At 52.6% G+C, this 27,912-nt stretch overlaps 1 protein-coding gene across 1 annotated transcript in view; it reads left to right on the top strand.

Moving 5' to 3' along the window:
• Window positions 1-2,077: 2,077 nt before the first annotated feature.
• Window positions 2,078-27,912, top strand: part of SKOR2 (SKI family transcriptional corepressor 2) — a 72,808-nt gene continuing 46,973 nt past the window's right edge. The window contains exon 1 of the mRNA XM_077346736.1: window positions 2,078-2,308. The gene's annotated coding sequence lies outside the window, so the exon portion shown is untranslated. The remainder of the gene's footprint in view (window positions 2,309-27,912) is intronic.

Below are 27,912 nucleotides of genomic sequence, written 5' to 3'. Positions count from 1 at the left end.
AATGTGTTTACCACATTGTAATTGAACTCATTAGGGCTAGGCGGGAGGGGGGGTCTCGAGTTTCTTCTGGGGGTTGTGTGTGTGTGTGTGTTTCTTAATAGCTGCCTGGCAGAAGCGGTTTGGGTCTCCGCCCCCACCCCCTTCCCCCACCCCAAGTAGCCAAATGGGTACAAGAACTCTTTATCTGGGGAATTCAGGGCAGGGGATAGATTGGGAATCAATGTAATTTTGGGGGGTGCAAAATGAAGAGGGGGGGAGTTCTGGGACTCCAAGAAATGAAATAAGTCATGGGGGGTGTAGAATTGGGAAGTAGAACTTCCAAGTTCAGAGGCAGTGTACCTCGGAGTGCCCGTTGCTGACATCAGTCTGGAAGGGAGGGATTCTATACGCCGCTTTTTACAAAGGAGTCTCAAAGGGGCTTAGAATCACCTTCCTTTCCTCTCCCCACAACAAACACCCTGTGAGGGAGGTGAGGCCGAGAGAGCTCTAGGATTGGCCCAGGGTCACCAATAGGCCGCAAGGGTCTCAAAGCAGCTCGCCATCGCCTGCCTCTCCTCTCCCCACAACAGAAGTAGGTGGGGCTGAGAGAGCTCTGAGAGAACTGAGACTGGACAGCTAGGTGGGCGAAGAGGAGAGAATCTGACTGGCCCGAGGTCACCCAGCCACACGTGACCGCTACACCATCCGCCTCTCGCCTGGGGATGCCCCCTTCAGCTCCTTTTAGGGAGGTGAGAATTCATATAGGTGACTCGGATCGGGGGCGAGAGCAGACCTCCCCGCGGTCGGATCCAGCAAAGCTCTTGAGCTCTTTGACGTGAGCTTTGGGGGGGGGATACTTCTGCCCCCCTCTTTCCGCAGCACCCGGGTCGCTTAAAAGCGGGGTGATAAGATCAAAGTTTCCCCCCATCCTCTCAATACCTCCCTGACCGACCCTGGGGGACTCTAATAGCCGGCGCAAAACTCGAACCCAGGACCTGGGGATTCTTCTTCACTGCCGAGGCCTGAAAAGGAGGACGTTGCTGGGTCACCCCGAAGTCAAGAAGGGCGGTGGTGCGGCCGGAGGTATTTGAAGGCCCCTCGGCCTGGCCAACCCGTTTGCCCCCGGGGAAGGCGACCCCGCGGCGGCTGCGCTCCCGCTCTCTTGCTAGGAAGCTTCGGCGAACCTGTCCCCAACCCCTCGCCTGGTCTTACTCCCGAGCAAGCGCAGGTTGGATCGCCGGCTCCCGACGCAGTGAAGCTCGGAGGCCGCGGGCGCCAACCCCAGGCACGCTTACTCGGGAGTAAAACCCCGTTGGAGTAGAAAAGAACCCGGGTCGCTCTGCGCAGGATCGAGCGAGGGGTAACTGCGGGAACCTGGGGGTGGATCGGCCTTCTGGCGCGGGGGGGGTCCTAAACAGAGTTAACCCCTTCCAAGGCCCGTGAACTCCATGGATTTAGAAACGGGCGCGTTGCAAGAAGTGCAAACCGAATCAAAGCGAAGGGACTTGGCCTACAAGCCCTCCCTCCCTCCAATGGGTCGTGTGAACGCGTCGCGGCCGGGATCCAGCTGCTAGGAGTCAGCGGCGCACCCCGGCATGCTTAGGAAGAAGACAATCGCGCGGATCTCTGTGCGACTTCTCAGTCGACGGCGTTGGCCCCGCCAGCCAGTTCCCTTCCAATGCAAGGGACGGGGCGGGGGGAAGAGAGACCGGCCGGTTCTCCTCCTTTCCCGAGGACAAGGGGCGACGGGCAGGTGTTTGTGGAGAGGGGCTCTCTCCCTAGCCCCGATCCAGGGGGCTGAGGCCGAAACCGCGAGGGGAAGGCCTGCGAACAGAGGAGACCCCCGAGCTGCACATCTACCGGGGACCCCGGGCTCCCTGTGGCTCGGGACGGGGCGTGCTTCCCCGCAAATCCCTCCCGCCAGCCTCGAAGGCTGCTCCCGAGCAGTGGATTCGCATTGCGGGCCCGGGGGAGGCCAGAGGTGGCTCCGGAGTCAAGCAGGAGTGGGGAGGGAAGGCGGGGGGGGGAGGGAGGGGGTGGGTCGCTTCCAGGAGCGGCGGAGCCCTCGGGGAGGAGGAGGCTGGGCGATGCTCGCCTAACCAGAGAGGGCGGCCGCCGTCCCCCGTCCCCCCCAGCCCACAAGAGGGAGGGCCAGAGCCGCCGCCAGCCTCCCCAGTCCCTCCAGCAGAGGCGGCCGACGACTCGCAGCCGACCGCGGGAAACCCTCCGTCGAGGCTCCGCCGCCGCCCGGCGCGGCTCGGATGGCCCCGGCGCTGAAAAGCAGCGCTCTCCCCAGCCGAGGGGAGCCGGAGCCGCGGTGCTGACGGAGGTAAGAAGCCGCCGCGCCGAGCGGGCCCGGGCCCGGACTGGGTCCCTTTCTGGGGGGGGGGGGGGGGGAGAAAAGAGGCCGGCGGAGGAAGGCGCCGAATTTGAACTGGGTTCCCTCTTTCTTCCCGGTCCCCGCGACCCTTTCCTCGAGATCCCCAATCGGTCGGAGCTGGTGGTCGTCTTCCGACGTCGGGTGGGCAAGCTCTGGGCGACTTTACGCGGAGTAAGCGCCAGGGAAAGCAGCCGGGCCGGCTGTCGGGTTTACGGGCTTTCTGTCTGGTCTCTCTCTCTCTCTCTTTCTCTCGGATTTTCTTTCTCTCTTTTCAAAAGGGACGGTTCTATCCAGACTCCCCCCTGCTTTCCCTGCCGCCTCTCCTCTCCCTTTACAGCCGATTCGCCTCCCAGCCAATCGCCCGGCCAACTCCGCGCTATTATAAATCCCCCTATAATTTGTTGCCGGCGACGTCTTAATTCGTGGAGGGTGGATCTGTTTGATTAAGACAATTAATCTTTGATTACAGGACGGCTTGATGTCACTTGACGATAAAACCGCTTCGGCGGCGTTGAGGCTTTCCCGGGCCGCCCGCCCCCTCCCCCCCCTTCCAAAATCTGAGCCCTGTTCCTGTAGATATTTGCCAGGTTTCATATATATATATACATATATTAAAATACTCGGCGGTGTTGAGCGGCTGAAGCCTGAAGAAACGCGGGAAAAGGAAACCGGAGTGCTGCGGCTTAAGGGTTTTATTGGCGGGCGTCTTCGCAAAGGGTAGCCGGCATCCAGTGACGTCTCCCCCCCCCTCCCCCGTCTCTGCATCCCGGAATAGTCAGCATTGGTGAAAACTAGCGCGCATCCCGGAAACGATTCCCGGCTGTGCGTTTTCTGCACCGCTCTCGCAAAGCAGTTGGACTTGGGCGTGAATCGTTTTGACATCTGTTTTAAAACAACCCGAAATCTCGGGCTTCGCTGGGGGGGGGGGGGCTGGTCCCCGTGGCCTCGAACCCGTGGCATTTAGGAGGCTGCCAGGCGGGCCCTGGTTTCTCAGGGGAGACGAAAACAGCCCCGCGCCGTGCTTTCCATGAATGGCCCCGGGGCTTCAACGGCGTGCTTCGGACGGTGGGGGCTGATTCCAGGCTGGGGAGGGGGGTGACACCCTGCTGGGAAGGGGGGATGTGGGGTGGAAATGCTTCTCCGCCTCTGCTCGGCCGGCCTGATTCCCGTCCCAAAAGAACAAGCGGGTTTCCCGCAACGCTTCCCTTCAGACGAGCGAAACAGACGCGTGTGCTAGGCCTTGTCTAGAAGGGGCCCAAAGAGGAGTCCTCTCGGGAAACGAACCGCGCGTGCTCGGGACAACCCGGGCGCGGGGAGCTGTCCGTTCAGCACCACCAGCCTTCAAGCAGCGCTCTCGGATTCGGCCTCCAAAAGGCCATTGAGAAGCGTTGCGGATCCCAAGCGCCAGGGCCATTCCTCTCCCTCCCCAGATCGCCCCTTCCTCCCCCCAAAAGGAGGCTTCTCCATATTAGCATGTGTCGCCTCTAGTCGAAGTTCCAGACATCTGGGCAGTCGGGAGCCCGAAACGAGCTTAAGGTCATCCAGGGATGGAGGGAGCCCCGATGCTGGTTGTTTCCTTAGAATACCGACGTCCAGCTCCCAGGCACGGGGGGGATTTGGAAGGGGTCCCGCGGATTTCGGTAGAACTGAATGGGCTTGGCCTGGCTGCTGCGGACAAGGAGCAAGTTGTTCCATGCCTGTCCGAAGCCACCTTGGGCTTCTTCGGTCTGCGGATCCACAGGCAGATCATGGGATGCCTTCCTAGCTCCGTGGATTGCAGTAGCACTTTAAAACAGAAAGTCAGATAGGCTTTTGTACAACTTTCGCGTTAATTTTTCACCACCACAGGATGGATGGAGTATCTCTACCTGTCATAATTTCCTTCCTTCCTTCCTTCCTTCCTTCCTTCCTTCCTTCCTTCCTTCCTTCCTTCCTTCCTTCCTTCGTCTCTGTCTCCTTCCTTCCCTCCTTCCTTTCTCTATCATCTCTTTCATATTCCATTCTTCCTTCTTTCCTTTTTCCCCATATACTTTCAATATATTCAAGTCTATCTAATTTCCTTCCGCCCTCCCTTCCTTCTTCCTTCCTTTCTCTATCACCTATCATCTCTTTCATATTCCTTTTTTCCTTTTTCTCTTTCTCTTTTCCCCATATACTTGCAATATATTTAAGTCTAATTTCCTTCCTTCTTTCCTTCCTTTCTTCATCTATCATCTCGTTCATATTCCATCCTTCTTTCCTTTTTTCCCATATACTATCAATATATTCAATCTATCTAATTTCCTTCCTTCCTTCCTTCCTTCCTTCCTTCCATTATACTTCCAGTATACTAAGGTATAGCTGTCTATATTTAATCTTAATTCTCCCTTTAATCCTCCCTTCCATCCTTTAGATATCTATCTCCCTGTCCAGGGGGAATGACGAATAAAACTCTGCTAGCCAGACTCTAGTCAATCTAGTTCTCCCGGCATTCAGTGTGGATTTAGGGCCTTTTCTGAGAGAGCTTTTCGTCGCGGTATGCCCGGGCCCTTAACCTGCCCGTTCCTGCGGCGTCTTCGAAACGCATCTCAACAGATCTGTCCTTTCAGAAATGGCATTTGAAAAATAGTCCTGAAATTATCTCTGTAGCGCAGGTAAACCCGGGTGTACCTTGATAGGTCTGGATTTGAAGAGATGCATGACGGGAAAAGGCCAAGCAAGAGTTTGGGTTTGCCCAGCTCCGTACTGGAGGAACGAAAGCAAAGAAGGGCAGACTGTACTCGCGATGGCTGGCGAAGGAAGGGTGCTCTATTAATTGTCCGGAGCCATGGCGCAGTTGCGTGCAGGATTGGGGCCCGCCAGCAGTCCAACAATGCCGGGGCAGCACCCCACCCAGAGGTGTGAATGGGTTACTTGCCCCCCATAACCAAATCGGCCTTGGTTGCAGGCACCGCCTTTTCCTGTCCTATAATCTCTCCGGGGCCCCTCCAACCCCGTCCTTCTCCGCAGAAGGCTCCAGGGGATGGCCCAGGATCCGGCCGCTCTTGCGTCCAGCTTTTTCAGAGCCAGGCTTAAGGAGCAGCGACTGACTCCCGAGTAAGCCTGCAGATGGACTGAGCACTTCACGAGGGTTGTTTTCCCCCCCCTCCCCCGCTTTGCCTTGTCTGTTCCCTCTTCGAAGAGCCAGCGGGGAAGTTGAGGTGACTTCCTCTGATTTAGACCTTCAGGTAGAATCCTGATCCACCCGTAAGCCGCATACCTGAACTGAAACCAAAATTTCCCTGGAATGGCATGGAAGCCTATATGCCTACAGCGCTCTCTGTCTACCTGTCAGTAGATGTACTTGTGCATGAATAACTGAATGGAAGCAGGTCTGTCTGTCTCTAAATATATGTATGTATATATGCAGGTATGTAGGTATTTAGGTATAATTGAACGGAAGCATCTATAGCTATAGCGCTACCTCTCTCTTATATGTGTGTGTGTTGTAGCAAAAGAGAGCGCTATAGATAGAGATGATTCCACGCAATGGGAGAGAGAGAGACCCATAGATAGAAATGTTTCCATCCAATTCCAGGAGTAGACAGGTTTCCCTACACCTATGCGGCTTAAGTCTGTCTAATTTAAAAGAACTGTTTGGGTTTTTTTTTTTTGTTTTTTTAGGGGGAAACAAACAAACAAAAATGGCCTAAAATTATATCCAGTGGATTTTTACTCACAAGTAAGTCAGTAGGCAGAGGAGGGCAGTCGTAGGAATTTCCCCTTTCAAAACAAACCAAACCAAACCAAAATATATCCGGTAGGTCAAAATGCGTCAGCTAAAAAGACTCCGTGATCAGATATTTTATAATAACAGGGGCGGCCAAACGCCGGAGGGCAAAGGGCCGGAAGAAAAGCCACCGGTAGCCGTGACCCCTCTGGAGCCGAAATATTGGATCGGAAGGCCGTCGGGCAGACCCCGAGATGGAGGCGGGACGGGGAGCGGTGAGTCCCCCTGGCTTGACTTTCCCTTGGGTTCCTGGGCGGCCTTCACGCCACGAGGGAAAGAACCCGCCAAAGGGGGGAAGGGGGTAGGGGGTGGCATTTGACTATTAAACCCCTCGGGTTTAATATCCAAATAGTCCACATGCCCCTGGCTCGCTCACTCTTAGACCCGCCCGAAATAATAATAATAATAATAATAATAATAATAATAATAATAATAATAATAATAATAATAATAATAATAATAATAATAATAATAATAATAATAATAATAATAAAGCACAGACCTAGTCCTTTTATAGTACTGCTTGGAAGGGGGGTGTCCCTTCGAAGCAGGAACCCCCCCCCCCAAAATATCTATCGATCATGAACGCATCTCCTGCCACCAGAGGCGTCCATCCCGGGGCTACATGAAGAGCCCCCCCCCCTTGCCCGTCTTTCGGCTCCGAGGGTCTTCGGCCCAAAGCTAGCGACGGGGTGTTCTACCGAGGAGGACGCACCTAGGAAAGCAGAAAGGATCGGGTCAGGAAAGAACCCAGATTTGACTCCCAAAAGCGCCTGCCCTGAGTTGCTTCCAGCCCCATAAGCTGAGCCGTGGCTTGGGGGATCAGGGGTCCGTCTGTTCGAGAGCGCCGTGTCCAGGCGGCTGGGCGAAGGGCGGGACGGACAAACGCCCCTTTCGTGCCTTGACACCCCCAGGAGGGGGGCCTGCCATAATCTGCTGGGGCAGCTGAAGACTCCCCTCTTCCCCATATGTCTAGGGCTGCGATTGCAGAGGGAGGCGTTCCCCCACCCTCCAAAACGCCAGGCCTCTGCCCCGAGGAATGTGCAGTATCATCCTAAACAGAGCTGCGCTCTTCTGCGTCCAGTTAAATTAGGGGGGCTTAGAAGGACCTGATCCTATTTAATGGGGTTGCCTTTATTAGGATCTCCGCATTGGGGGGAGGGGGGCAACATGACGAAGGGCGGGAGAATGAGCCTTGATGGAGTGTTTGGGGTCCCTGTTTCTTCACCTCTTCTGCATATCGCTGAAGCCTCGGCAGGCGGCTAGCGGCATGGGAGGGCGTGGGGGGGGGGGGGGCTGGCGCTTAAATGTATGCTAACTCTCTGCATGTGGGGTGGGGGAAGCCAGCGCGACCACTTCATTTGCCTTTCCCTGTTGCAGCCCAGCAGCTGAGGCAAAAGACCCCGCCCGAATCCCACCTGTGAAATGGGTAGCCCATCCATTCCTGGACGAAAGCAGCCTGGGTGGGAGTCCGCCAAGGAAGAGGAGGGCCCGTCGGCAGAGGAAAGCAGTGGGCGAGCCCCCTCTGCTCCTCTCCACCCTTGGGAGCCCTGTGGACGCTGGCGACCATTTGGTGGAGCAGGCTGGTGGGAGACCACCCGGAAACTGCTCCTCTCCGGCCTTGAGAATCTCCCGAGGGCTGCCATCATTTGGATGAGCAGGGTGGGTGAGAGCCCCCCAAGGAGGTCCCCAGGGTTGCTACGCAGAGGAAAGGAATGGGTTAATCGCCTCTGCTCATCTCTTGCTTGAGACCCTCAGGAGGGGCTGCCAGGAGCCTTTAGGGAGTGGTGGGGAATAAATCTAATAATAATAATTAATAATAATAATCTGGTTGAGCAAGTCAGGTGGGAGACCACCAAGGAAGTTCTGAGATTCTATGCAGAGGAAGGCCATGGGCAAGCCACCTCTGCTGGCCTCATGGGGTCACCATGAGTCCGCTGCTGCTTGAGAGGTTACTTGACCTCAAGGGGTAAAATGGCGTGTCAGAAGGTACCTTCGGGGACTCCATGAAGAAGGGCCAAGGTCCAGTCGCTGGACTAACCGGCAAAATCATCCCAGGTGCCTGGATTCAAGAAGACCCAGGCCCTAACCCTTGAAGAGCCGCTGCCAGCCCGAGCAAGCAGTACTTAGCTGTGAGGTCCAGTGGGCCGTGACTCAGTGGCTGAACGTTCACTTGGCTCCCTCAAGCCCCCCCCCTTCCCTGCCTTCTCCCCTTGAAAGGCACAGGTGGGAGGTGGTCTGAAAGCCTTTGATCTTGGAGAGCTGCTGCCGGACAGAGTAGGCGATGTTGACCGACCAACGGGATCTCACTCCAGGGAAATCCATTCAGGGTGCTGGGTGGTTCTCATGAAAGGCTCCAACCTAAAAGGAAAGCAGCAAGGCTCAGTGGAAGTCGAGCACTGGAACCCCCCCCCCCCCAGGGATTTTCAAACGAGGTCCCATTCCCCGCTTCTCCTCCCTATGCAGCCAGCTGGGTGACCTTGGGATAGTCACAGTCCTGTTAGAACAGTTCTCACACTACGGTTTCTGTCAGAGCTCTCTCAGCCCCACCAGCCTCACAGGGTGTCTGTTGTGGGGAGAGGAGGGGAAGGCGAGTGTCATCCGCTTTGAGCCTCTTTCGGATAGTAAAAAGTGGGGTAAAAATCCCAGCTCTTCTTCTTCTTCTAAGAAGGTGGCTATTCCTAAACCAGATCGCCCAGGCTAGGCCGATCTCGTCAGATTTTGGAAGCTAAGCAGGGTCAGGAGCAGGCTGGTACCAGGGTTGCTACAGAGGCAGGTGAAGAAAACCCTACAGCTGGGTGGCCAAACTGGCCCATGGACTCCAGATGCCCATGGACTACAATTACCATGAGCCCCTGCCAACTGGTGGCCCTTCCCGGAGCCCTTCCGTGAAACCCACCCTCCTTCGCTTTCCCAATTTCACTTTCCCCTTGGGGGGTGGGGATGTCGAGGGCGGAGGGAGAGCCGGGCCTTGGGCTCCTTCCTTGGCAGCCGAGAGCCTTTCCCTCGCCGCGTCGGGGGAGGGCCGACCCCCTTCCTTCCTCCCGGCCTTGCTTTCCCTCCCACCCCCCTAGGGCCGGCCTGGCCAAACCCTCCGGCCGCAGAAGCCGCCTCGGTCACCTCTCCCGGCCGAGACTCGCTGGAGGCCCGCGAGGCGCCACGAAGGGAAGGCTCAGCAGTAACTGAGGCAGCCTCGGGGTGGCAACCGGCTGGACAAAGCGCCCAGAACGCGGCGGGTGGGCATCGCGCAACGAGGCGGGCGGCGCCGGCTTCGCGCCCGGGACCGCCGGGAAGCTTCGACGGGGCGGGGAGGGGGGGACTCCGGGCATGCTGCGGTCCGCAGACCCGATCCCGCGCACGTGGACTCCCGAGGCGCTGGCCTTCGCAGCGTCCAATCAAGGAGGGCGAAGGGAGGCGAAATCGCCTCCTTGGCTGTCTTCCGAGGAGTCTTAAAGCCAAGGGGTTTCTTTCCTCCTCCTCCGGGGTCTCTGAGCCTCCAGTGGCAGCGGGAAGGACCGCTCTGGAAATCAACCGGGCTGGCTCCAGAGTAAGCCGGCGCAAGAGCCGATCCTCCAGCGCCTGGAATCGATGCCGGTCTCCGGATCCTCCCCGGAATGCTTTCTGGGCGCTTCCGTGGTAGGTAGGCCCGATCCGAGGCACCTTTACCCCGGAGTTACTCCCCCGGGGTTCCGTGGCTTTGGCACCCCTATCCCCACCCTCCGACGCGCTTCCCCGGGAGTCAGCCCCGTTGGCTTCCTCGCCCAACCCAGCCCGACACCGTGGCTTTTGCTTCCCAGGAAACGGGCAGGAAGGAAGGGCGTTTTGAAGACCTCGGCCGCTGCTGGAGACCACCAAAGACGGCCAAGCCAATTCCGGCCGCCGCGCAAAAGGTTAAACGCGCCCCCCCTCTTTTGGCAGCGGATCGTTACGAACATCAAAGCTCCCTCCCCCATCCCGCCCCCCCCCCATGTCTTCTCTCCAAAAGAAGAACCCGAGGGGCGCGGGGGTATTCTCCTGGGAAGAAAGCCGGGCTGGACCCCCAACACCACCTCCTCCTCCACAGGCAGCCAGCCTGTGACCTTGAGCCTACCACAGTTCTCCAACAGCAGTTCTGTCAGAGCTCTCTAGGCCCCACCTACCTCGCGGGGTGTCCGTTGCGTGGAGAGGAAGGGAAGGCGATTGTAAGCCGTTTGGAGACGCCTTCGGGTTGTGAAAAGCGGAGTATAAACGCCAAACTCTCCTGCTCCTCCTCCTCCTCCTCCTCGAAAAGGCCCCTCTTGGCTGGGACAGACTCCCGAAATCGGCCGCCGCCCAGCCCCCTTCCCGCCCCACCCCTCTGTTTTTTGGGGAGCCCCAAGTGCCCCGCTTCCCCCGCCGGCCGCCTCTCCCCCTGGCAGCTCCGAGTCGCTTCTTCCTCTTCTTTCAGCCCCCCCAAGCCCACCCCTTCTTCTTCTTCTTGCCTGGAAGGCTATTCCGGCGAGGCGGCGATGGAGAGGAGGGGGGGGAGGGGAGGGGAGGGGAGGAGGGGGGAGAACCCCTGAAGTGATGCGATCTAATTGAGCTCCGGGCTGTTCCAGATGGGACCCTTCCTTTTTTTCCAAAGGCGCTCCGCTTCCCTTTTCAAATTCAAATGACCGCCGGAATGAGCCGTCGGCCCGGCCGCCTTGCGAAGGGGAGGGCGCGGCGGGAGGGGAACAAAAGCACCTCGCGGGAAAAGACAAAGGCTCTCCAGGCCAGCCGCATGGGGCACGATCCGGGCAAAGGGGTGGGGGGGAGGAGGGGGAACCCGCAGACCCCCGGGATAAAAGCCTTTGACGCCTGCTGCGGAGACCTAGCGGAGCGCCCCGGTCCGCGGATCGTGGCCGCCCCTGGAATGCCCTCCCCTCCTCCTTCGGCATCAAAGAGCTGCGGCGGAACAGAGCCGCCTTTGATCGCGCCGGCCTCTCAATGGAGCACCGTTCTAATAACGCGCAAAGGGGTCGGTCCGCAAACCGGTTGAAAGGCACCGATCCTCGAGGACTAAGGGGAGGCCGCTCGGGTTCGGGACAGGCGGTAAACGTTAGCCTGGAAGAGAGAAAGAGAAATCTGCGGGGGGGGGAGGGGGTAGTTAAGCAGGTGTGGCAAGCCCGGGGTTCAAATCCCAGACATTTGGGGGCAAATTGGGCGAGATGCCCTCTCCCAGCCTGGCCTCCCAAGGTGGAAACGTGTTTACAAAAGGGAGAAATAGTCAATGGACAGGTGGATCCCTCCTGATGGTAACATGTGAGGCACCTTTCCCTGGAAAGGAACACCTCCGAAGAATCCAACATGGTGTCCAAGGTGGACCATTTGGGGTGAACCTATTGAGATGGTGGGGGTCCTGATCGCTGGTTTACTCAAGACTAAGGGAGCCTGGGCGGGGGGGGGGGGTGTTGTGGTTAAAGAGCAGCAGCTCCTAATCTGAATATTGGCCAGACCTAGTTCTCTTAGAGCTGATATCACAGAGCAGTTCTGCTGGAGCTCTCTCGACCCTACCAACCCCACAGGGTGCTTGTGGTGGGAGGAGGAAGTTGATGGTGAGCCCCTTGGAGGCTCCTTCTGGTAATGAAAAGTAGTTTATTTAAAACAAAAACAATTCTTCTCTTTTCTTCTTTACTCCCAGTGTATTCCTGAGAACCCTTTCCTGGGATCCAGCTCCATTCAATAGACCTGAGGGTGGTTCTGACTCTGAGTAGACCTGTTCAGGATTGTTCCCTGTGCCTATGTGTCATCCGAAAAAGTGAGGCACATCAGCCAGTAGACCATGACCCCCCACCCCTGCAAGCCAACTTTTGGATGTCACAGAACTCTTCCGTGGATTGGAGGTCAAGCCAAAGCAGGTGGCAAAAAACCCAGAAGCCAAATTGATGGCTTGCTGGGCAGGGATAGAAGAGAAGCCAATTGGACTGTCTCAAGTTCCGGCCTTCAGAGGGGGCTATGCTCAGCTCCGGGTAGATTACTCAGCTCCCTACACTTCCTGTTTACTCTCTGGTCTTTTATTACTGTCTCCTTGGAAGGAGCCGGATAGCTCTCCAGGAATTCTGGTCTCCTTCTCCTCCTTTCCCCTTTAGCAAAGAAGAATGTGGGGGTTGCATCTCCTTCCATCTTATACAACTTAGCCAGTAAGAGCTCCCCATCTCTACCGAGCCTATCAATGATGGATTCCCTAGAACAGAATAAGCGTCCTACAGTGCAGGACTCCCACCTTCAGTCTGATTGAGTGTCACTCACAATTGAGTATCCTTTGCTTCTGTTATGCTTAGCCTTGAGCACTCTGCTTTCTACTTGCAAGGAATTTTGCCAGCAAGCATATTCCGGGGGGGGGGGGGCTGCAGTACAGGAAGTGTGATGGACCCAGCTTGAAAGGGGGTTAAAATAGAGATTGATGGAGGATATATTCACCAGGGGCCATGGTGACTGGGGGGGGGAGCCTCCACATTCAGAGGCATTAAACCTCTGAATCCCAGAGACAGGAGGCAACATCAGGGGAAGTCCTCGGCCTCTGTGCCCTGTTGTGGTCCCTCCAGAGGAACCGGCTGGCCAGCGTGTGAGGCAGGATGCTGGACTAGATGGACCACTGGTTATATTGTTTATTCTAATGTTACCCACCCTGAGTCACCTGAGAAGGCCAGGATATAAAAAATATTATCATTATCATCATCTTAGCATGTTACTGCCTGATCCTGACGTCAGTCCATCCAGGCCAGAATTGTCTGCTCAGACTGGCAGGCGCTCTCCATAGGTCTTTCACATCACCCATCACCTCCTGCCTGGTCCTCCTTTTAACTGGAGAGGCGGGGATTGAACCAGAGACCTTCTGCATGCCAAGCAGATGCATACAAAAATATGCAAAAGAAATAAAGACAAAGTTTTAAAAAAAAAGCCACCTGATATTTGGGTTAGTTTTGAGGAAAGGGTTAACTGAAGCCAAAATTCCTGCAGTTGCCATCTGGTTGGAAGGCATGCAGCCCAGCCCAGCTCCCCTATATCTTATCCCTGGGTTACTCAGGGCGGCACTGATACTGGCCAATGAGCTCCTACCGTATCTGCTGGCTTGCTTGCTCCTCAAACCGAGTTGCGGAAGGCAAGCAAGTGGAGCTTAACTGGGCTGACAATTCAAATATTTCTTCACCGAAGCACTGGCGCAGGGAGAACCTGTCTTTCACTAAACACGTTTGCTTTTTTAAATATGTCCAGGTGTGTGTTTGTGTGTGTCAGTGGGTCTTCCCCAAGATACTGCAGAATGGTTCGTTGATTCCAGAGGAGTCGCCTATTTTAATAGTACCCTTTAAGGGCACGATCCACAGCCCCTCCTCTGCTGGTTTGTTTTGTTTTTTTTGGGTGGGGGGGTGTGCTTAGGTTATACTTTCCATAAGCATGCTCCCAAGGAGGGCCACTGAGTTCCAAAGAACCTGCTTTTGAGTAAGTTGACCTAAGATCAGGCTGCGATCTTAGTGGAGCCTAGCAACCTAGGGGGGTCCTGTTCACACGTGATGCTAAAGGGATTCCCACTAGTGGGGCTGGCCCACTGTTCCTATGGGGATAGGCAGCAGGAGTAAGAGTGCACATGAAATCCAAAATTCACTACTCTAGTCTGTCTTGATTCCCATGGGTTCTCACTGGGGCCCCAATGCCCCGCGGTCATATTGGCTGTGGGGTGGGTGGGAATTCAGTCTTTTTAAAGACTGTGGATCCAGGGTCTCCCTTGGGTCATGATGTTAGTTTCTCAGAGTCAGAAAAAGGAGAGCCAGCTTGGTGTAGTGGTTAAGAGTGCGGACTTCTAATCTGGCCTGCCGGGTTCGATTCTGCGCTCCCCCACATGCAACCAGCTGGGTGAACTTGGGCTCGCCACGGCACTGATAAAACTGTTCTGATCGAGCAGGAATATCAGGGCTCTCTCAGCCTCCCTTCCTTCACAGGGTATCTGTTGTGGGGAGAGGAAAGGGAAGGCGACTGTAAGCCTGGCCTGTCTCTTTCTTATGAACAGATGTCCATGGAAGGAGTTTGTGTGTTTGCTGTCATGTGTGGGCCGTGTGAAGCAGTGCAACCCTAGCCTGCGTTTTCTAGTTGTGTGAAGATTAGGTCTGTTTTGCACAGTCAGAGCAAGGAAAGGAGACCCTTTGTTAGATCAGCTGTCCGATTCCATTTACACCGTATTCTTGTATTCAGAGTGTTGGAGTAGGCAATGTCTGTTGTACAAAGTTAAGAAGAGAAGACCCTGAAGGGGGCAGCAAGAAGACGGTTAGATAGGTCGGAGAGTTCAGGACCTTTCTATCTTTTAGTGTGCTTTTTATCTGTCCCTAGATTGCTACTCCTTATTGCAATTTCCTCCTTCTTCAGGGAAGCTTCTCACCTCTCTTCTCCTTTAGATAGCCATGTAAAAAAGGTCAAGGCATCCCCTGTGCAAGCACCGGGTCATATCTGACCCTTGGGGTGACGCCCTCTAGCATTTTCATGGCAGACTCAATATGGGGTGGTTTGCCAGTGCCTTCCCCAGTCATGACCGTTTACCCCCCAGCAGCAAGCTGGGTACTCATTTTACCGACCTCGGAAGGATGGAAGGCTGAGTCGACCTTGAGCCGGCTGCTGGGATTGAACTCCCAGCCTCATGGGCAGAGCTTTCAGACTGCATGTCTGCTGCCTTACCACAAGATAGCCATGTAGGCAGACGCTATCCTATCTGAACTATCACAGTATGTCCCTCCATAAATAAATCATTTTTGCCTCCTTTAACCGAAAACACAGCGTGTGCATATCCTTGACTTATTTACCCTGCTAGCACAGAATAGGCGGATGGACAGAGCAGAACAATAGTAGGGTTGGGTTTCCTCATAATTTTTGAAAACCATATACAATTATTGCAGCCGATGAACCATTACGGCAAAACAGAGTTGTTATGCAGCGAAGATGACGTTCTTTCAAGCTTCTAGCAGCCTCCAAATTACATTTTAATTAAAACTTTGTAAGAAACCATTAATGAGATTAACAGTGAGATTATCAGAGGGAAATGTCATAAGCGTATATTTACTGAGGGTTTAAAAGCAGTCTTTAAAATTTATCTTCTTGAGACCCAGAGCAGTGTAGTGGTTAGGAGCACCAGCCTCTAATCTGGAGAACCAGGTTTGATTCCTCGTAACTCCCCTGCATACAGCCAGTTGGGTGACCTTGGGCCAATAACAGTTCTTTCAATCAGCCTCCCCTAACTCACAAGTGGGGAGAAGGGAAGGCAATTGTAAACTACTTTGAGTTTCCTTTGGGTAGTGAACGGGGAGTACACAATCCCTCTTCCTCCTCTTCCTTTCTTCTCCTCCTCCTCCTCCTCCTCCTCCTCCTCCTCCTTCATCATGCATAGATCTGGAAAGCATAGTGCCCATTCACACGTGCATGCCTTTCACTTGATCCAGTCAGTGGTAACTGGCAGATGAACGTACAAATTGGATCCCCTAAACACTCGTGCACTTGAAGTGATCGAGCAATTGGAATATTTTATGTGTGAGGACCCATCCAGATATGCAAGTCATTCCTTGCAGCTGTCTAACTGACAGTATGTCCTTTAGGCACCTTAATATTCAACCAAAGGTGTGAGGCAGGAGGTGGGCCCATAACCTGTAACCCCCAAGTAATCTACACATATTGTAAACTTGGATTAATTGGATTATTAATTCATCCACCCCCAGGGGATGAAATAATCTGATTTTTTTAAAGCAAGGGGGACTGTTTCTTTTATTTCATCCAGCTGACTAAGGATATTTTTAATTTCACTTCAGATGAAAAATCAGTTTCACCCCAAAGCTCACTTAAAATAACATCTCTACACACACCCTGATTTATTCTGTCATATTTTGCCATGTTCCAACCAGATACGTGCATTTTTGAAGCCTAGAATTGTCAGCTCTAGAACTGAGCACCCCTCTGACATTTATTTTATATGTCCTTTAAATGGGTTACATGCCCAGGCAGTTTCGTCTTTAGTTGAGTAATCCCTTAGAAAGGTGTCACTTGACTTAGAATGGCTCTGAGTGGGCCAAAAGTATCTTCAGTTTGGTTTACATGAAAGCTTGTCCCATTGCAAGCCTTTGCTAAACCATCTCCACCAAAAACAGTTGTCATCTCTTGAACCAGGGTATCATGCCCCCCCCCCCGACTTTTTCTGGAGTTTGCAAATCTTGTTAGAAAGTGGGAGGGGTCAGGTCAGACTTTGGCCTAACAGGGCTTCTGATTTGCCAGTGGAGATCTGATTGGCTGGGGAAATTAAAATGATATTTTGGTGGCCTCTGCCTTCACAGTGTTGGATATAATCTCTCCCCTACCTCTTTTCTGGTGTATTTTTTTTAATTAAGAACTAGAAGGTTAAAGAAATCAAAATTTAAGGGGGCTGTAGCTCAATCTGTAACAAACTTGTTATCCAATAGACTAGAGGACAAGTTATATATTCATTACAAATACATTAACTCAGTTGTAGGCCCAAATAATAACCTCAAACCAGAATCAAATCTATTTCCTTGGACCGGGATAAGAAGGTATTCTCTTAGAATTTCATTCCAGACCACGTGTATTGAAACGGGGCAGAAGTTTAGGAGGCCTCTGAAATTATATTTCTGCCTTGTGTCACAAATATTGATCATAACAATTTCAACTCGGTCCAAGTTTCTATGCATTATTGCATCAATATTGCAATGTCTGGAGCCATTGTGTAAATATTACATTCGACCACTGAAGAAGGCCATTGGTGCCAACAGGCATATGGTCACGGTTGCTTCGGGTCTATATTTGACATACTTGTATGATTTTATTCTGACTTGAGGCTATTATTAGGTCTCTAAGTGTTTTGAATGTATTTGTATATCTGATAACACATTTGCTATATATATGCAGCATTACTGGGCACTCAGATTTGGAGTTCTTTAAATTTCTGGTTCTTTTTTTGAAGTGGGGTTCTCCCTACTGTTTTTGTTTTTATTTTTAACACACACACCCAATTCCCCATTGCTAGGGTGTGTTGTCTCTGCCTTTTGCGGCATTGCTGTTGTGATTGGCTCCGCCTCCTTTGGCAGCCATTTTATGGTTGTGTCCACCACCAGTGTCAGATTTCCAAAGGCACCCATGGGTTCAGAAAGGTTACATGAGGGCTGCCCAGGGATTAGGCGGCCTTTCCCAAGACGTTCGGACAGCTGCTAGCATCACTGGAGGCCACTTCCTCTGTTGCTCTTCAGGCCCCATCTTTTTCTGCGCAAAGGAAATGGGAAATGATTGGGCAAGTCGCCATTTCCAGTGTCCCTCGAAGCCAGAAAAATATTCCATGATCAAAAGTTCAAAAAAGACTGCTAGAATAAGGAAAGGAATGCTGAGTCGGAAATATCTGAACAATGAAGAAGAGGAGGAAGAAGAAGAGTTGGTTCTTATATGCCACTTTTCTCTACCAGGAGGGGTCTGTGAGGCAGGTGAGGCTGAGAGAGCCCTGATATTACTGAACAAGAAGAAGAGTTGATTCTTAGATGCTGCTTTTCTCTACCTGAAGGAGTCTCAAAGCAGCTTACAGTCACCTTCCCTTTCCTCTCCCCACAACAGACACCCTGTGAGGGAGGGGAGGCTGAGAGACCCCTGATATTCCTGCTCGGTCAGAACAGTTTTATCAGTGTCATGGTGAGCCCAAGGTCACCCAGCTGGCTGCATGTGGAGGAGCGCAGAATCAAACCCGGGTCGCCAGATTAGAAGTCCGCACTCCTAACTACTACACCAAGCTGCCTCTCCTACACTGAGCTGGCTTGGTGTATGCATTTTCATTCCCTGGATGTGATCACATCTTGAGCAGGGGAGGCAAAATCAGCATCCAGGGTGGGCTTGAGTCCCTCATCCTGTGTTCCTCCCACTTGACAAATCAAAGGTTACTTTCTAACAGACTTGAGAACTGAAATCCAGAGTCTAGATTTCTTCCTTCGAATAGTCAAGGGCTTACCTGGAGACTGCAAAACCTTCAAATCCTTAAAGAATTGTGCACACACAGGAAAGTCCCTGCGTGTTTAGAAACACAGTTCATGCTTGCTTGTTTTTCTTAAAAGACCCCGTCAAGGTTTGTTGAGCACTGGTGAGCATGCTCATTATGGAATGTTGAGGGCAGATGTGGAATGTTGAGGGCAGATGTGGAATGTTGAGGGCAGCTGAAAATCAATGTAATACAGGGGAGAGGAAAAAATGGAGGGATGGGGAAATGTGGTGTGGTCAAGCCCCCCCCCAAGAGTTTATATAATGTTAAATGTCATCAAGTCACTTTGGACCCATGAATTTGTGTCCTCCAGAACACTCTACCATTAACAGCCTTGCTCATGGAGAGTCGATCCATCTCCCATGGGTTCTTTTCCTGTTCTCTTTTCCTAGTATGATTGTCCTAGCTATCTGAAGAAGTGTGCATGTGCACAAAACCTTATGCCCCAAATTAAACTTGGTTGGTCTTCAAGGTGCCACTGGACTCAAACTCAGTGCTGTTGCTTCAGAGCAACACGAAGACTCACCTGAATCTTTCCAGTGAGTCTTCTCTTCTCAATCCCCTTCCCTGCCTCTCCCCACAACAGACACCCTGTGAGGGAGGAGAGGCTGAGAGAGCTCTGACAGGACTGTTTTGTGAGAACAGCACTATCCAGACTGTGACTATCCCAAGATCGCCCATCTGGCTGCATCCAGGAGCCAGGAATCAAACCTGACCCACCAGATTAGAAGCCACTGCTCTTAACCACTACCCTACGCTGTGTGAAATGGCAAAATCTGTTTGCAAACTGTCACTAAAGTGGGGTGAAACTGCAATGTGAAAGTGCAATGAAAGAAGAGCAATTCTTCACTTGGTGGTAGCCTCTGATCCTGGGCCAATCACCCCTCTTGATACTTAGGTGGAGGGTCAAAGCCACTCCCAAGACATGTACAACCCTCCCAGTGAACTGCGAATTCCATGCGTTGTACATCTAGGGAGAGATTTGGAGTGAGGCGGTGTGCTACGGTCAGCGTCATTGGTATGCTAAGGCGAGGCAAGCTGTAACTAACTTTCAGCAACTTAATCAGCATTAAAGCTTTTCTTGATTAACCGGCAGGGGCCAATTTTCATTTGCCAAAGCAAACCGTTCGTCAGCCGAGATGGGCATTAAAAGCTTCATGGTTTCTTGTGCGGAAGCTCTCTTTGTGTAATGGAAAAAGAGAAACAAAATGTTTACAGACGGTTCCCTTCGGAGAGCAAGAAGCCGTCTGTGCCTCTTCAGCTGCAGGGCTACCATAGGTTTCCATTCATACCTCAAAAAGGGGGTGACTTCTCCAAACTGGGCAAAATGCAAACAGCTTCCCGGCCTTTTAGCCAATTAATTAATTGACTACCGAGTATTTAACTAGTTGACAAACCTGGGTCATTCCTTCTACCCTGTTATCCTCTAGCATTGTTCCTTGCTTCCCTTCTCTCCTATTGCTTTAGTGGTTCCTTTTACTATTCACTGCCTTTTTTCAATGTTTTGACCTTGGAGGTGGCCCTGAAATAATTGTTTAGACTTCGAGGAGGTCCAGAAGTGATGTCAGCTGGCCACGCCCACCTCTAGCACCACCACACCCCCTCGGAAGTGACATCACGACAGCCCTCCTTTTGCTCCCTCCCTCTGATCCTGAGCCAATCACCCCTCTTGATTACTTAGGTGGAGGGTCAAAAGGACTCCCCAGACATGTACAACCCAGGGTCAACCCTATATACCCCCCCTCCCAGTGAACTGCGAATTCCATACCCCATACTAAGCCACTCCAGAGCTCCTGCAGACCCCCAGGAGTCTACAGACCCCTGTTTGGGAATGCCTGCTCTAGAGCAGGGGTAGTCAACCTGTGGTCCTCCAGATGTCCATGGACTACAATTCCCATGAGCCCCTGCCAGCTGGCAGGGGCTCATGAGAATTGTAGTCCATGGACATCTGGAGGACCACAGGTTGACTACCCCTGCTCTAGAAGACATCCAGTGCAATGCTGCTTATTTGGCATCTAGCTGGCAAGCACATAGGAAGGAGAGCATCACACATGAAATTACTTTAGACTTAAGTCAGACCAATTGGTCCGTAACGATCAGGATTGCCTGCTCAAATTGGCAGGGGGTCTCCAAAGTTTGAGGCAGAGAGGTCTTTCTCATTACATACTGCCTGGTCTTTTTAACTGGTGAGGCTGGGGATTGAACCTGGGACCTTCTGCGCACCAAGCAGAGGCTCCTCCATTGAGCCACACCCCCTCTCTGCAAGGCATCATGAAGTAAACATGCTCCAATCTCCCCCACAAACGCATGCATGTGGTCGCATTCCCATCCACTCCATTTTCCATCGATTGACCCCTTGCCAACACCATGTTCCCTGCCATGCATTTGGTAAGCTTTTTGAAGACTTTTTTTCAAAAGGCGATTGCTATAGCAATATAATGCTATAGCAGTATAATGCTGCAGAATGCCAGGTTCGATTCCCCGCTCCCCCACATGCAACCAGCTGGGTGACCTTGGGCTCGCCACAGCACTGATAAAACTGTTCTGACTGAGCAGTGATATCAGGGCTCTCTCAGCCTCACCCACCCCACAGGGTGTCTGTTGTGGGGAGAGGAATGGGAAGGCGACTGTAAGCTGCTTTGAGCCTCCTTTGGGTAGGGAAAAGCGGCATATAAGAACCAACTCTTCTTCTAAACACTGGCACATCCCTTCCTGCCCACCCACTCACAATCTGCCTAAGTTCATAAAATCAGCATTTCTGTCAGATGTCTATCCAGCCTCTGCTTAAAAAGAAGGATATCCCACCACTTCCCGAGGAAGCCCGTTCCATTGAGGAACTGCTCTAATTTTCAGGAACTTCTTCTGGATGTTAAGCCAAAAATTCGTTTGCATTAATTTCAATCCATTGGATCTGGTCCGCCCCTCTGGGGTAACAGAAAGTAACTCTGCTCCATTGTAGTATAACCTTTCTCAACTTCTTTTACCATCACGGATCTCCTGAAACATTCTTCAGGTTCTGAGAAAACCCCCAAGTGGTGCGATGGCGCAGAACATGGTTAGGAAGCATAGCTGTGTACATGTACATCCAGGGCCCCTCCCCTCCCCACCACCTCCAGGCCCATCACTAGCCATTTTGGGAGGGAAGGGTGGGTCAACATGACCATAGATGGTCATATTGCAGATAAATGGTTAATATATTTTTAAAATATGCTGAACATTAATTAATGCCGACCCATTTGGGAAACCCTTCCAGGGCTGTCAAGAAACCCCAGAGTTTCATGAACCCCTTGGTTCAGACAGTCTGCTATAGTGTTATATGGCCTTGGGAGCTGCTGTTTTCCTTTTTTTTAAAGTTATAATAACTTTCAGAATGAGCCTCTTGTGGCGCAGAGTGGTAAGGCAGCCATCTGAAAGCTTTGCCCATGAGGTTGGGAGTTCAATCCCAGCAGCCGGCTCAAGGTGGACTCAGCCTTCCATCCTTCCGAGGTCGGTAAAATGAGTACCCAGCTTGCTTGCTGGGGGGTAAACGGTAATGACTGGGGAAGGCACTGGCAAACCACCCCGTGTTGAGTCTGCCAAGAAAACGCTGGAGGGTGTCACCCCAAGGGTCAGACATGACTCGGTGCTTGCACAGGGGATACCTTTACCTTTTAATTTTCAGAAAGTCTGTCAGTGAAGCAGTAGGGGGAAATGCAGGGGAAATACTGGCTACTGGGGGAAAGTAGACAGAAAAAGTTCCATAGCCAGTGCAAATACGACCCAGGGGTGATCATTACAAAGTAGATAACTCTTACCATGCAGAAGCAACCTTAGACAAAGGACTGAAATACCTTCTTAAAAATTATATTTGAATCACGTCGAAACAGAGCACGGTGCTTATTGCTTGCATCTTGGGCCTGCGTATCAAATAGAGAATAATTTAACACTTTTAAAAATGAAACTCAAAAAAAAAAGTAATTGAATTGTTCTATATTTGGATTTGTTCATTGGACACCCTGAGCTTCTCCTTGGGCAAAAAGTCCGGCTGTAACATTCATAGCTAATAGCTGAATCTCAGACAACAGGCTCTGGAGTCGGCTGGCGTACTTTCATAATTTGTTTTTTGTTGTGAGATATTGGGGGTGGGGGGAAATGTTCCCTGGAAAAAGCAGCTAGCTTTGTCAAAGTACGCTTCTTAAAGAATACTCGCAAAAGGGATTGGAAGGGTACAGAGGTCTAGGCCACAGAGCCTCAACTTAAGTCAGTTTTTTCCAGTTCTTTTCTTGGGTTAGGGCTTGAAGTCACAACCAGCTTGCCGTGGCCTTGTGTGGTTTCCTGGGAAAAGGACTAACAGAGGTGATTTGCCTTGGTGTCTCCCCCTCAAGGCCAGCCCTGCTTAGCCCAACAAAAGAGAGCACTTTTAAGACCAACCAAGATTTATTCAAGGTGGGAGGTTTTGAGTACATGCACAGAGTGAATAAATCTTGGTTGATCTTAAACCCTGAATAACTCTTGGTTGGTCTTAAAGGTGCTCTCAGACTCTATTTTTGTTATTAAAAAAACACATGAACAGTTTAATTTATTAAAAATCTAAAGTTCTACAATTAACCATCGACTCGCTAATTAATACTAAACCACTATCCAACTACTCCCCCCTATCCCGGCCACCATTGCCTGTGGCAGGTGAGCTCCATGAGTGGCACAGAAAGAGCGGGGGGCCTAAGAGGAGGGGGAGGCCCAAATGGAATAGATTAATCTGGCCTCAGCTGTAGGCCTGGTGGAAGAGGACCTTCCTACAATCCCTGCGGAACTGATCTCATTCTACAAGGCTGGAGCCAGTCTGAGAAGCCCCTGGCTCTGGCCGAGGTCAGGGCAGGAAGACCTATTTGGGGCCAGGAACAACCAACCAATTTGCTCCAGATGAAGGAAACGATCTCCATTTATCGTATGGCATGGGTAGCCAAGGATTGTCCTGCAGGCATGCAAGGAATGTTCAGAGGTGGTTTGTCATTGCCTGATGCTGTGTCATGACCCCTAGTGTTCCTTGAAGGAACTACCACCCAAACCCTTGGAGGTCTCCCGTCCAAATAGTAGCTAAGGTCAGCCCTGCTTAGCTTCTGAGATCTGACCAGATGGGGCTTGCCCAGGCTGTCCAGGTAAACGGGTATACTATACATGGGAATTGTAGTCCAGCTGGCTGCCCACGGAGAGGTGGAAAATCAAATCCAGTTCTCCAGATTAAAAGTTGCCACTCTTAACCACGCCCCCACGCTGGCTTAAAGAAAAAACTTGCTGGTCTTCTACTGCAGTCCCTTTGCTGGCAGGGGCTCATGGGAGTTGTAGTCCATGGACATCTGGAGGACCACAGGTTGACTACTGGGTTGGCCAAACTACTGTTCTACTGGGTTGGCCAAACTGTGTCTCTCCAGATGCCTATGGACTACAATGACCATGAGCCCCTGCCAGCGTGCCGGCAGGAGCTCATGGTAATTGTAGTCCATGGGCATCTGGAGAGACACTGTTTGGCCACCCCTGTTAGAGGAAGGGGCAGTCATTGAAATCATTTCGGCCAGGGGGAGGAGAGCCGACCGAAAGTGCAGCCCGCCTCCAGCCCAGGTTTAAATCAGGACCTTCCAACCTCTCCCTGTAGTGCAATGGTCGACTCACGAGCAAGCCCTGCACAAAGGAACGGATTTGTGTATGTGTATGTGTGTGTGTGTGGGGGGGGGTGTTGTGGGTCTAGCTCCGCCCCTCCAAAAAAGATTCCCTAAAATAAATAATGCAGAATGCCATAGAACCAACGGCAACCTGTTAACAGTGGGACACGATGGGAAAAGAATAGCCAGAGTTTCAAAACGCAAACAAAAGTGAGAAAGATGAATTAAAGAATTTCGTGAAGGTTTTGGGATGTATTGTGCTTCCCCTCCCCCTTTGAAAATCCATTGCACGGCCCTGCTCACAAGTAAACCCCTCCTGGCCTCCATAGGTTTTACCTCCGTGTAACGAGGCTTCCTGGCTCCTTCCGCTCGGCTTGCGTCCCTGGCTGCCCTCCGGGACACCCTTACTTCCGAGGAATCCCGTGGGATTTCTTTCGCAGTCGCCGGGTCTGGAACAGGGCGATGAGGAGCGCTTTTGTGAAGTCTAGAGACAGAGACGGGCTCCCCGCGGTTCTTTAATGCGGGTTAATTACTCCGGAATACTTGAAGCGCTTTCCCAGACCGCGGACGAAGGGTTGCTCCGAAGTAATGGAGGAGGAGAAGGGGACACGGTTCGCACGGGCGAATCCGAAGCCCTTCTCGTACCTACTCGCCGGTGCAGCACCGCGGGCGGCCGTTACTCCAGAGGAACCAAGTCGAAGGATCGGGGATTTGCTCTCCTCTCCGTAACACACCACAAGCGTCTGCGGGAGTTTAACTGGGCTAAGGACGGCGCAGGGAATGGTTGCCCGCGGAAGGGAGACTCCCGGTCTACTCCACAGTAAATCCGATGCCATTCCCTCGGTGACTCTTTCTGCAGGATCGGGGCCGTCGGAGGGGGCGGATATGAAGCTGGCGTTCGCTTGGAGCCGGTTTAAGGCCGCTTTTCTGCCGGCAAAGGGACTCGAAGCGGTGATATTTCTGGGCTAGGGAAAAGATTGGACGCAGTTACCCGCCCAGGATTTGGAGCACACCCGCGCGCTCTATGCAATTCGGGTGGAAATATTTTTTCCTTTAAAGCACATCTTGCTATTTTATTTGCAAAACGTACCTGTCTGTATCTCTGTGTGCGGACAGAACAGGTAGCTATGCTTTTGAAACAAATAGTCCGTAGTATTCTTTGATATGTAGTCTATTAGATATATTCTATTTTCCTCTTGGTCCCAGGGAACGAGAGACAAATAGAAATACGTGACCCTGTTTCCCATTTCCGGGGACTGTGTGGTCCCATTTTATTGCAAATTCTTGGAGAGGTGCGCAGAATCAATTTAGCTACATTTCAATGGCGCCAGCGGGGGGGGGGGGGGCTGGATATCAATCTAAATAATATTGTTTTGAAAAGAAGAAGACGGTATCCCTGGTCTAATCTTTCGTGTCCTGAAGCCGTCAGAGCTCCGCATCCAAAGGAGGGGAGAACCACTTACAGACGATGGTTTACAAAGAATTTTGAGTCAGGGCTTCAAAGGAAACCCGTGGCTGGTACTGGAGGGGAATTGCTGAATTGCTTTTCAAAGGGATCGGCTGGCTTAGATCTGCAAAGGTATCTGTCAGCCCGCGAACCCAGGATCGTGAGCTCCACATGGGTCTCTGGATTCGAGCCGGTTGACTCTGGTGCGAGTCATGCGGGTTTAAAGGCGCAGGGATCGCAGAGCGGAACTGACTAGCAGCCACCAGGCGCGCATACAGGCTAAGCCTCCCTTCCGAACGCGAAGGGTATTTGAATGGATCGGGATACACTAGCGACCCAGCCTTCTGTTTAGGCGTCAACTCGATTTCCTGCATTTATACCCCGCTTGTCTCCACAAAGGGCCCTAAAGCATCTTACGGGGGGGGGGTCTCCCCTTCTCCAGGGGCTGGAAGAAGGTCTCAAAGAAGTGAAGCAGAGCCAGCCGTTCTACGCCGCCCCCAAACACAATCCACTTTCTCTCACATCCGAATCCGTCGAATTCTTGGTTCGGTGACCTCTGGCCTATGGCTGTGAACCGAAATGTCATTTGCCCGGGGGTAAATTTCCGGGCGGGATTTACTTCTGAGTTAATTTGCAGAGGGTCTCCTTGATGAACAGGGATTTTGAAGCCCAATTTTCTCTGGTTTAAAGCCAGAGACCCCGGCTAAACCGGTTTAAGGATCCCACTTGGCTAGGAGCAGTCCACCTGTTCCTCAAAAAAACAAACAAACGCGGCCTTGCTTCCGAGTAGACCTATTTAAGATTGCTCTCCAAAGGCATAAGCTCGGTTTCTTTTGCTTTTTAATTCATTTCCCCCACCCCCACCCCAAAATCCCCACTGCATTTACTGGGAAAGAATTCCTCCGACGCTGTAGGTTTACTCGAAAGGAAGTCCCACGGCCTTTCCGCGTGCAATGAGAGTCCAGGATCGCAGCCACCGTTTGGCCACCCCTGCTCTAGGAGGGAGAAAAACCCTCTTTCAGAAGAACAGACGGAAGAAATGGATGGGCCTGTATTTGTATGTGTTGATGGCAGGGGCTCATGGTCATTGTAGTCCATGGCCACCTAAGAGCAACAGTTTGGCCTAACTCTGTTCTAGGAGGAAGGAGAAATCCCTTGGAGGGGGGGGGGGCTGAAGGCCGGAGAGACGGAATGTAGTGGCCTGTATTTGTATGTGTTGGTGCTAGCAGGGGCTCATGGTCACTGTAGTCCACGGTCATCTGGAGAGCCACCGTTTGGCCACCCCTGCCTTAAGGGGTCGCCATATATTGGCTGAGACTTTACGACAGAAATCAAAGCAAACGCATTTCCTCCAACCTCGCTTCCTGGTTGCAGCAGGGGGTCACCTGGAAGTAAATGCCGCTTTCTTTGCGGCCAAGCATGCCTGGGACTGCGATCCGGGTCGCTGATGAACGCCTCGAGGTGCGACCGCACTGCGATCCAAAACATTTGGCGCTGTTTCCTGCTCCGAATCGCTCCGCCCGCCCGCCTTCCTTCCTTCCCAACCCCTCTCCGCTTCGCTTGTATGAAGGGGGCTCCTTTGCAGCCGTTCGCTCAAGAGCAGGGGTAGTCAAACTGCGGCCCTCCAGATGTCCATGGACTACAATTCCCATGAGCCCCTGCCGGCTGGCAGGGGCTCATGGGAATTGTAGTCCACGGACATCTGGAGGGCCGCAGTTTGACTACCCCTGCTCTAGATTCTCTGATCGGAACACGCCTCGTAGGCGCGCAATTGGGGTCACGCTTTCCCGGGAGGAAGCGCCAGTGAGTAGACCCGCTTTGCATAGCACAGTTTAGCCGGCCTCTGCGAGGTGAATGACGGCTTCCTTTCCGGCCAACGCGCCTCCGTTTTGCACACTGTGATACACGTGCATGACGCGTATCCGTGTGCGTGAGTGTACCCGTGTATGCTCGCGTATATTGTAATTGTTGGGGTCGAGCGGGTGGGATCACCCTGTTTGGCCTTCCCCCAATTGTGGCGCCCTTTCCTGCGTACTCGCAAGGAGACCCCAGCTGAATTCAGGGAGGTTTACTTGTTAGCAAATGGGGAGCGTAGGGCTGAGGTGGAAGGGCACGGCAGGCCCAAGTTCCGGTTCTGGGCCCCGATCCCTTGCAGCAACCCTACACTGTCCTAAAACGGCAAGCTTGTGCAGCGAGGTTTATTGCGCTGACCTCAGAGTAATTATAGGGGCTGCTTCAAAAACACGTTTTACTTAAAAGCGGCTTCTCTTGAGTCGAGCGGCGTTTCCTTTCCCTGCATTTGCGCTCCCGAAGCCCCCCGCAGGCCCCAATCCCGGGCGTGCTTGCTCCTCAGGCTCGAAAGCGAGGAGGGGGAGGAGGGGTCCTATGAGTTCCTGGACTGAACTCGGTGGCCTTTACCGGCGAGTAAAGCCGCCCAGGATCCAGCCCGAGCGGAGGACGAGGGAGGAAGACGCGCGGCTCATGCTTGGGTCCCGATTCCTCGCGTGCTCCGGCGCGGCCTGTCTGGCAGGAGAAGAGCCGCGTCTCCTGCGTGGTCTGTAGGTTCTCTGCAACGGGGATCTCGGGGCGGTTATCTGCTGGTGACCGGGCAATGCACAAGAGGCCGAAATGAAGTTCCTTGCTGGTTAGACAGCAGATCTCGCCCGCCTTGCATGAGCGCTATCCCCACCGCAGGGGTCTGTCTCCCAGGTTTGGGGGGCT

Source organism: Paroedura picta, chromosome 7 (genome assembly GCF_049243985.1).
Source record: "Paroedura picta isolate Pp20150507F chromosome 7, Ppicta_v3.0, whole genome shotgun sequence".
NCBI lineage: Eukaryota > Metazoa > Chordata > Lepidosauria > Squamata > Gekkonidae > Paroedura > Paroedura picta.
The sequence above is the reverse complement of the archived record's forward strand: the minus strand, read 5'-3'. Positions and strand labels throughout refer to the sequence as shown.